The sequence below is a fragment of the Emydura macquarii genome, unplaced genomic scaffold (genome assembly GCF_026122565.2).
Source record: "Emydura macquarii macquarii isolate MOO-44397 ecotype Brisbane River unplaced genomic scaffold, CSIRO-AGI_Emac_v2 contig_614, whole genome shotgun sequence".
Taxonomy (NCBI): domain Eukaryota; kingdom Metazoa; phylum Chordata; order Testudines; family Chelidae; genus Emydura; species Emydura macquarii.
Window position 1 is genome coordinate 55,404 of NW_027130751.1, and position 10,812 is coordinate 66,215.

Below are 10,812 nucleotides of genomic sequence, written 5' to 3' on the forward strand. Positions count from 1 at the left end.
GATCCAATAGCTGGAAGTTGAAGGTAAACAAATTCAGACTGGATATACTGCATACATTTTCAATAAAGAGAGTCATTTGATCCTTGGTAAATTGTTCCAGTCTCCATCGAGGACAATTTTAATATCAAGATTGATGTTTTCCTAAAAGACGTTCTAGGGGACACTGTTGGAAGACCGGATACTGGGCTAGATGAACCATTGGTCTGACCCAGATGATCACAGTCGTTCCTTTTGGCCCTATAATCTATTAATCTAACTTTAACCCTTGAGTAACTCCACTGGCCTCCTTCTTAATTCTAACCTAACCCTGGCATAAATCCGTTGACTTCCTGACCACCTCTATTGGAAGACATTCCATTTCAGCTAGCAATTTTTGCAGGACTGGGATTAGCCCCCTTTCATTTTCCTGAATGCTGCCTTGACTTCCTTATTCCTCAGCGTGTAGATGACCGGATTCAGCATCGGGGTGACCACGTTACAAAAGTTCTGAGTGGTGGTAGCCAGTACATTGCTCAGGGATGGCTGGGTGTAGAGGAGGACACAGAGCCCAAAGAAGAAGTATACCACTGTCAGGTGCGATGCACAAGTGGAAACCACTTTCTGACGGTGCTCAGCACTGTGCATTCTCACCACAGAGGCAGCAATCCTGACGTAGGACATGAGGATGTGGAGGAATCAGGTCATGGGCACCATGCCAATATTGGTGAAGCTCACTGTCTTGATGACGTATGTGTCCGCGCAGGCCAGCTTCACCACGGGGAAGATATCACAGAAGAAATAGTCCACCACATTGGGCCCGCAGTAGGGCAGCATGAAGGTCAAGCTGGTGAGAATGGTGGCGTGAAAGTAGCTGGTGATCCAGGTGCCTGCAGCCAGGATGGCGCACACACTCCAGTTCATGATAACCAGGTAGAGCAGCAGATGGCCACGTACCTGTCAAAGGCCATGACGGTGTAAAGCAGGCCCTCGGTGCAGCCTAGGAAGTGGTAGAAGAAGACCTGGGACATGCACCCTCCCAGTGAGATAGTTCTACTCTTGGCCCAGAGACTGACCAGCAATTTAGGGGTGATGATGGAGGAGAATTCAAGGTCCACCACGGAGAGATTGCAAAGGAGGAAGTACATGGGAGTGTGCAGGCGGGAGTCAGTGAGGATGGCTGATGAGATGAGCAAGTTGCCCAGCAGGGTGCAGAGGTAGAAAGCTAAAAAGCAATGAAGAGGATGGTCTTCTGGCCTTTGGTGTTGGGGAGAATGAATGACACCACAGGATTCTCCATTTCCATGAGACGGGATCATTCCTGGAGGTATAGAGAGAATTGATTAGCAATCTCAATAAATCATGTATTTGTTTATTCCTTTGACTCTCAAAGGGTAAACCTTTTTAACCCGCATACGTTTGGTGGAAGTGAGTGGAGAATCAGGACTCATATTTGGTCAATTCTACTCAATTCTATTTTCCTTTCTTCTTTTCTATTCAACTATCTTCTATTCTATTCAGTTCTTATAGCTCATCCATCATCACGGTATCAGAGAGCCAAAGAAAAATTAATAAAAGGAAAGCAAATTATCATGAATTGGAACATGAATTTAGTTGACTCCTAAGTACCTTTCCAGAAAGAGTGCAAGACCAAAAGAAACCTCGAAAATACTTCAGTATGATAATGCAAAATTCTCCTCTTTGTGTGGAGAGAGAGAGAGAGAATTTCATAGAGTTTAAGGCCCGAAGGGTCTATTAGATAATTTAGTTTGACCTCCTGTACATCACAGGCCATTAAATATACCCCACACTGAGGACAACAATTTCACTTAAACTAAAGCACTTCTTCAGATGTCCAAAGACTAAACAGTTGTGACTCAGGCAGAGAACAGGAGAGGCCCAGGCATCACCAATGCCTGACACAGTGAGATATACTTGGCTGATCCCAGCAGGTGACACAACCCCCCATACTGCAGAAGAAGGTGGAAAAAAATCCCAAGGTCCCTGCAAATCTAACCTGGTGAAAAATTTCTTACTGACTCCCAAATCTGGTGATCAGTTTGACCGGGAGCATGTGAGCAAGTACCAACCAGTCAAGCATCTAAGACTGAGAATGTTCTGTACCAGCTCAGAGCTCCAGTCAACCCAAGATGCTACATAGATTTGGGGAGAGAGAGAGAGAGAATGGGAGATAGAAATGGAGAAAGAGAGCATCAATGAGACAGAGCGAAGGGGAGGAAATAGACTAGAAGGCTACTCCAGAACCTTACATTCGGTGCCTTAGCCAAGAGTCACACAGTCACTGTGCAGTGGAAGTCTTTTGCTCTTTCTCCCCAGTTTGCTCCACCCAGTTTGCAGACATTGAAGCAGATCCTACATACCCAGAGAGGCTGAGATCTGTTCATTATTCTGATTGGAGGAGACGCTCCCTCTTAATGACAGTACAACCGTTGCACACAAGACCTGCATATCATTGACACAGCCACCGCAGTGACTCCAGAGTCATCCATGATCTCCAGCTGCAGGAACATTTAGCCTTTGGGCAACTCCCCTCTCCCAGTCTGAGAACAGAGAGGAGGGAGCAATTAACCAGCACTTTGCATCAGCTGTTTTCCAGTTAGTAGATGGGGATAATGGGCCACCTGCATTAGAGGAAGGTGTGAAGTGTCGTGGAAAAGATCTCACAGCTTCTCTTTTTGGGTCAAATCGAGCAGAGCTTTATTCTGACAGACACACACAGAGCTATGGCCACAGGGGAGCCCTGGACAGCACAGGGTTTCTGTGCTGCTGTCAGGAGTCTCCGTACAGGTTTGAATGCTGATGGCTTATATAGGATAGCTCTTCACATACTGATCGCAGAGTGGAGTTTTCCATTGCAAAACAAGTCTAACGGCTACTTCCTTATCTCTTACACAAGTCTAACGGCTACCCCTTATCTGTTACAAGAATAGCTAGGAGACATTACGAGAGCAGATACTTTAGAAATCAGCTTAAAGCGCAATCAACCATCTTCAGTGAGTTCTTCCATCCACAGTCATGCTAACTTACATTTCCATCACTCATTTCAGTGTAAAGCCTACCAGGCCTTGCTTTTGTGCTTCCACATTCCCCCCTTTGGTGCTTTGTAGCACCACATCTATAGACTCATTTGCATTAATCCATTTACCTCCTCGTCGTCTTCTTCCTTCTCTCTTTGTACTTCTGTGTACATCAGTTGGACCATCTGTTTTATTTCTGTGGTCTTTATACTTTTCTGGGTTTGAGTTACTATACATTGACAACAACAGTTGAATAACATGAACAGTACATATATTCCTATTATTATTCCAAGGAACAATAGTAACCCCTGAACAATTTTGGAGCCTAGATTTCCTAACAAATGCCCAAACCAGCTCCAAAGACTCCAGTTTTCAGGCTGGTGTAATTTGGCAGTGGCATCTTGTATCTTTGTTAAGGCATTATAAATTCCTTCTTCATTATCAGGGATATAGGTACAACATTCTTTTCCTATTAAGGCACATACCCCTCCCTTTGCTGCCAACACCATGTCTGGAGCCATTCTGTTTTGTAAGACCATTTGCCTTATTTCTGAAACTTCAGTGGTGACGAATTTAAAAGCTTAATTGTTTAATTTGCTACCTCCTCTAATTCTAATGCCACTCATCTAAGTTCTTTTATGGTTCATCCTACACCATAGCTAGGGAAGGTTATGGCAAAGAATCTATCAGTCTCAGTTATTTCTCTTTTAGACCAGTGAGAGTTTGGTGATTTAACAAGGTCTCCTTGAACATGCCTTATGGCTGGATTTAAATATGCCTTATAATGCCTTTAAAATATACCGGCCCATCCCCATGGCCAATATTTATAAGCCCGAGTGCCACATACCCAATAGTGTCCTAGCGTAGGATTTGAGTATAACAATCACTTGGGGTTGTACTCCCTATGGTCATCTCACACTGATGGTCTGGTACCTCTCCTAAGGTTTTAGCTGTCGGATTCGTTCTGACTATAGCTCCACACACATAACACAGAGGAACCGAGGTGTTAGGGTTTACTACTCTAATAAATTCAGTTATATTTCATTTAACGGAATTCCAAGTTGCATTCCAATTGTGAGGGCTTTGATCAAATGCCTCCTTTGGTGTCTTTAGGGGAACTGGTACAGGGGTCATAGGAATTCCTCCTTGAGCATGAATGGGAAGATGGGCACAAATCCAACAATTTGAAACATTAACATCTTTGGTATATTGAATTACTGTAGATAGGAAAGTATTTCCTTTAACAAAGGCTGTGAGACTAAGGATCCATATAAGAAAGTGTTGCATTTTGTACCGTTTATACTGTAGCAATGAGATATCGGAGACCATAGACGCCCTGGCTTTTGCCTCTTGGTGAGTTCTCCAATGCGTCCCACTATTATGGTGCAGTACAATCTTCCAACTCGCACTTGGCTCTAAGTGAGTTAGGAACCTCATGGCCACTGAAATCTAGTGGGACATAGATGCCTAATTCCTTTAGGTCCCTTTGAAAAGAAACTAAGATCTTTCCAGCTGAAAAGCTGGATGTTAGGGTCATGTGTCCAAGACTGACAGATGATGGGAATCTGCAATACACAAACAGCACACAGAAGTCAGCTTTGATAGACCGTGAGATCATAGAATCATAGAATATTAGAGTTGGAAGGGACCTCAGGAGGTCATCTAGTCCAACCCCCTGCTCAAAGCAGGACTAACTTCAGCTATATCATCCCAGCCAGGGCTTTGTCAAGCCTCAGCTTAAAAACCTCTAAAGATGGAGATTCAACCATCTCCCTAGGTAGCCCATTCCAGTGCTTCACCACCCTCCTAGTAAAAAACTTTTTCCTAATGTCCAACCTAGACCTCCCCCACTGCAACTTGAGACTATTGCTCCTTTTTCTGTCATCTGCCACCACTGAGAACAGCGTAGCTCCATCCTCCCTGGAACCCCCTTTCAGGTAGTTAAAGGTTGTTATCAAATCCCCCCTCATTCTTCTCTTTTGCAGACTAAACAAGCCCAGTTCCCTTAGCTTTTCCTCATAAGTCCTGTGCTCTAGCCCCCTAATCATTTTGGTTGCCCTTCGCTGGAGTCTCTCCAACTTGTCCACATTTTTTTTGTAGTGGGGGTCCCAAAACTGGACACAATAATCTAAATGCAGTCTCACCAATGCCGAATAGAGGGGAATAATCACTTCCCTCCATCTGCTGGCAATGCTCCTAAGAATGCCGCCCAATATGCCGATAGCCTTCTTGACAACCAGGGCACACTGCTGACTCATATCCAGCTTCTTATCCACTGTTAAGAAGCTGGATATGAGTCAGCAGTGTGCCCTGGCCTGAAGGTGAGAATCTGCTCGTATGACCAGCATCATCACCAGGTTCCCCACCAGGGTGATTAGGTAAATAATTGAAAACACCACAAAGAGGAAAATCTGCATCCGTGGGTCACTGGAAAGTCCCAGGAGAATAAATTCAGTCACTGTGGTTTGGTTTTCCATTGATGTTTTTTCAGGAATACTCTGACCTGTAAGATCCACAAAAATAAATACATTAATTAATTGATAAATGAAATTAACAGATGTAATACAAGTAAATTGAAAAGTCAGGTGGAGATAATCTGTGCAGTAGGATGAATGTAAAGAGAAGCCTGTTGCATCCTGGGAAATGCATCTTTTAAATAGCCTAAATGTAGAGAGTTAGAAGGAGAGAGACTGGTCTGCTTGGAATGTGTGGGTTATAAATTGACACCACGGGCTAGATACAGAAAAGGATTTGAGCACCTACCTGCCACTTTAGACACCTAAATCCCCAAATCAGCTCCCACTAGTATTCATAGATCCCCTGCACAGCTGTGACTATGTAGATGTGGGAGTCCCTCAGTCTGTCCGGTCGAAGCTGTTCCGCTGTGGATAAATGATTCCATGGGCATTGAAGCAGGGAACTGGGTCTCCTGCATCTGGATTGAGTGCTCTTAACACGGGCTATAACATCTGTCTCTCTCTTCCCCTCTGTGGCCTAATAGCCCTTTAATTCAACCCAATGACTCCAATGCAATTATGGTCGATTTACACCAGGTGGGGATCTGGCCAAGTCTATAAAAAGCGTCTATTGTTGTCTGCCATGGGTTTGTCATTGTTGTTGAGTGTTTTGTTGGAAAAGCGATTTAATATTTACTATCCCTATTAAAATTACTAGGATTTCTCAAGAAGAAGAGGAAATGAACGGGCCCAGCATACTGCCTCTAGGCAGAGTGAGATAATTTAAAAAATACAGGTCTGGTTGAACACTGATGGGACTTTTGTTCCTAAGTCACTTAAGGTCCTTTGAAAATCTGACCCCCTGCGACTCAGTGTCCTGCACATCGAAATACCAGGCTGTTTGTACAGAAGCTAATCAAACCTGCCTCTGTGAAGGGGAGGGGCATGTATTTTGACATCAAAATTTAGTCCAGTGTCAAATCTATGTTGATTCCCATATGTCTCCCAGAAAGAAATTAAACCTCTCCTCCTGTATCCACTTAGAAGACAATTGCTTAAGCAAAGAGATGGACCTTGGGCTAAAACCTGGATATTAGCACAGGCAGATTTTATGAAAAGTGAATTCCAAAGCTAAACATCTTCTCCAGAGAAGGTCCTGCCCCTTATCTCTCTCACACACACACACACACACAGCAAAAATAGAAACTGCTGCTGACATGCCCTAACTAATCTCAGTTGTCTCAGAACTGTCTTGAAAAATAGAGAGAGAGAGAGTCAGAGAGATGGGTGATTCAAATCAGAGAATCGTAGAAGATTGGGGTTGGAAGGGACCTGAGGAGGTATCTATTCCAACCCCCTGCTCAAAGCAGGACCAACCCCAACTAAATCATCCCAGCCAGGGCTTCATCAAGCCAGGCCTTAAAAGCCTTTAAGGATGGAGATTCCACTACTTCCCCAGGTAACCTATTCCAGTGCTTCACCACCAAATATGTGAGTTATCAACCTTGTCGGCTACACTGCAACTGATTCTCTGGGAGTAGGCAGAGGCTTCCTGGCAAAAGTCAATGGAACTCTATAGTGAGATCGGCCCCTCAAGATAGAATCATAGAATATTAGAGTTGGAAGGGACCTCAGGAGGTCATCTAGTCCAACCCCCTGCTCAAAGCAGGACTAACTTCAGCTATATCATCCCACCCAGGGCTTTGTCAAGCCTCAGCTTAAAAACCTCTAAAGATGGAGATTCTACCATCTCCCTAGGTAGCCCATTCCAGTGCTTCACCACCCTCCTAGTAAAAAACTTTTTCCTAATGTCCAACCTAGACCTCACGCCCTGCAACTTGAGACCGTTGCTCCTTGTTCTGTCATCTGCCACCACCGAGAACAGCCTAGCCCCATCCTCCCTGGAACCCCCTTTCAGGTAGTTAAAGGCCGCTATCAAATCCCCCCTCACTCTTCTCTTTTGCAGACTAAACAAGCCCAGTTCCCTCAGCCTCTCCTCATAAGTCCTGTGCTCCAGCCCCCTAATCATTTTGGTTGCCCTCCGCTGCACTCTCTCCAAATTGTCCACATCCTTTTTATAGTGGGGGGTCCCAAAACTGGACACAATATTCTAAATGCGGCCTCACCAATGACGAATAGAGGGGAATAATCACTTCCCGTGACCTGTTGTCAATGCCCCTCCTAATGCAGCCCAATATGCCATTAGCCTTCTTGACAACCAGGGCACACTGCTGACTCATATCCAGCTCTTTATCCACCGTTACCCCCAGGTCCTTTTCTGCAAAGCTGCTGCCCAGCTCGTCGGTCCCCAGTCTATAGCTGTGCATGGGATTCTTCCTTCCTAAGTGGAGGACTCTGCACTTGTCCTTGTTGAACCTCATTAGATTTCTTTTGGCCCAATCCTCCAGTTTGTTTAGGTCACTCTGTATCCTATCCCTACCCTCCAGGGTATCTACCACTCCCCCCAGCTTAGTGTCATCCACAAACTTGCTGAGCGTAAAATCTACCCCATCCTCCAGATCATTAATAAAGATGTTGAACAAAACCGGCCCCAGGACAGACCCCTGGGGAACTCCGCTTGTGACCGGTTGCCAGCTAGACATGGAGCCATTGATCACTACTCGTTGAGCCCTATGCTCTAGCCAGTTCTCTATCCATTTTATAGTCCATTCATCCAACCCATACTTCTTGAACTTGCTGATAAGAATACTGTGCGAGACAGTATCAAAAGCTTTGCTAAAGTCAAGATATATCACATCGACCGCCTTCCCTACATCCACAGAGCCAGTCACCTCATCACAGAAAGCAATCAGGTTGGTCAGGCATGACTTTCCCTTGGTGAATCCGTGTTGACTGTTCCTGACCACCTTCCTCTCCTCCAAGTGCCTTAAAATGGATTCCTTAAGGACCTGCTCCATGATTTTTCCAGGGATTGAGGTGAGGCTGACCGGTCTATAGTTCCCTGGATCCTTTTTCCTCCCTTTTTTGAAGATGGGCACTATATTTGCTTTTTTCCAGTCCTCAGGGACCTCCCCCTGTTGCCACGAGCTTTCAAAGATAATAGCCAATGGCTCTGAAATCACCTCAGCCAACTCCCTCAGCACCCTCGAGTGCATCGCATCCGGCCCCATGGACTTGTGAATGTCCAATCCTTCTAAATAGTCTTGGACCCGTTCCTTCAGCACTGCGGGATGTTCGCCTCCTTCCCATTCTGTGCCACCCAGTACAGCAGTCTGGGAGCTGATCTTGTCTGTGAAGACAGAGGCAAAAAAGGCATTGAGTACCTCAGCTTTCTCCACATCCTCCGTCACTAGGTCGCCTCCCTCATTCTCTAAGGGGCCCACACTTTCTCTAATCTTCCTCTTGTTGGCAACATGCCTGTAGAAACCCTTCTTGGTCCCCTTCACGTCCCTTGCTAGCTGCAACTCCAATTGTGCTTTGGCCTTCCTGATTTCATTCCTGCACGTTGGAGCAGTGTTTATATAATCCTCCCTAGTCATCTGACCAAGCTTCCACTTCTTGTAAGCTTCTTTTTTGTGTTTAAGTTCACCAAGGACATCTTTGTTAAGCCAAGCTGGACGCCTACCATATTTGCTATTCTTTCTGCACATCGGGATGGTTTGCTCTTGTGCCCTCAATAAGGTCTCTTTAAGAAACAGCCAGCTCTCTTGGGTTCCTTTCCCCTTCATATTAGCCTCCCAGGGAATCCTGCCCATCAGTTCCCTGAGGGAGTCAAAGTCCGCTTTTCTGAAGTCCAAGGTCCGTATCCTGCTGCTCTCCTTCCTTCCTTTCATCAGGATCCTGAACTCGACCATCTCATGGTCACTGCTGCCTAGGTTGCCACCCACTTGTACTTCTCCTACCAAATCTTCCCTGTTTGTGAGCAGCAGGTCAAGAAAAGCACGGCCCCTAGTTGGTTGCTCCAGCACTTGCACCAGGAAATTGTCTGCAACACTCTCCAAAAACTTCCTGGATTGTTTGTGCTCTGCTGTATTGCTCTTCCAGCAGATGTCAGGGTGATTGAAGTCTCCCATGAGAATCAGGCCCTGTGAACTGGAAACTTTCCCTAGTTGAGCAAAGAAAGCCTCAACCACCTCATCCTCCTGGTCTGGTGGTCTGTAACAGACACCCACCAGGACATCACTCTTATTGTTCTTGCTTCTAAGCTTAACCCAGAGACACTCAACTGACTTATCTCCAGTTTCACATGGGGGCAGAATCTGGTCCTTTAAAATTGAAAGTATAAAAAGATTAAAGGGGAATACAAATATGAATCAACTCACCTTCCGAGTAAACATGGGTCATAAATGTGGTGAGATCATTGTGACCTGTGATTTCCTCTTTCTGTTTTCTTAGCCTATTTATCTACCTACTTACTGATTTGTCCATCTAATCTGTCTGACTGCCTCTGGAATACAACATCTAAGCAGGTCCAATATTCTTTACCCGAAGGTATGTGGTGTTATCAGTGTGAGTAGAGCAAAGACTCTCCTTTATCAGACTCCAAGATTAAGGGTTGATTCTTGAGAGTTGTTTAAATCCTGTCTTCCTCCTCCTGGGACAAGATCCCTGAAGTTCATTCTCTGTAACAAACTACCACTAACACTAAGCTGTTCATCATAGTGTTAAGCAATGCTCTGTAATGTTTAAGATTGAGTGTGGAGGCGTGGAGTACCATAGGAGTCCAAGTGATTTAGGCAGCCAGTCTCAGCAACTGCCAATAAAACAGACAGGTATTTTGGCTCCGATTTGCAAAGCATCCAAAGGAGTGAGACACCCAAATAGCAAATCATTTAATTTCCCATATACTCCTTTGAATATTCTGGCCATAATATATGGCCATAAGGCGGCCATAATGCCACAAGAAGGCAGCAGAAGAGAGAGCATGGGAAATGGCCTGCCATCCTTGGACATCACCAACAGATAGACATACAAATAAAGAAATGAGAAAGAAACAAATAGACTGTATGAGATGGCAGGAAAAAGGAAGAGGTGAGACAAAAGAGACACTTTACTGTATAGAGTGGGGCAGATTTTTTCAGATAAACAGTTTAGTTGCTGAAAGAAAGCAGTTTGGGTCAATCCCATACTATTTGCAAATTTGACAACTATTGGTCAAATATTTTCATCTGGGGAAGGGGGAGAAGGCTAAACTGACAATCCAGCATGTGGAACCCTAGCACCATACCAGTTCCTTTTATGTAGGTGTTAGGGCTCTTGAATGTGGGAGACGCTCATTCAGTTCCCACTTCTACCTGCTGTGGAGCAGAGATTTGAAATTGGGTCTCCCATCTCTCATGAAAGTGCTTTAATCTGTGGGCTATTCAGTGTTTTGGGGCAGG

The 10,812-nt window shown here is 45.0% G+C and overlaps 1 pseudogene; it reads right to left on the bottom strand.

Moving 5' to 3' along the window:
- Positions 1-387: 387 nt before the first annotated feature.
- LOC137148220 (olfactory receptor 10D3-like) lies at positions 388-1,124 on the bottom strand (annotated as a pseudogene).
- Positions 1,125-10,812: the final 9,688 nt, after the last annotated feature.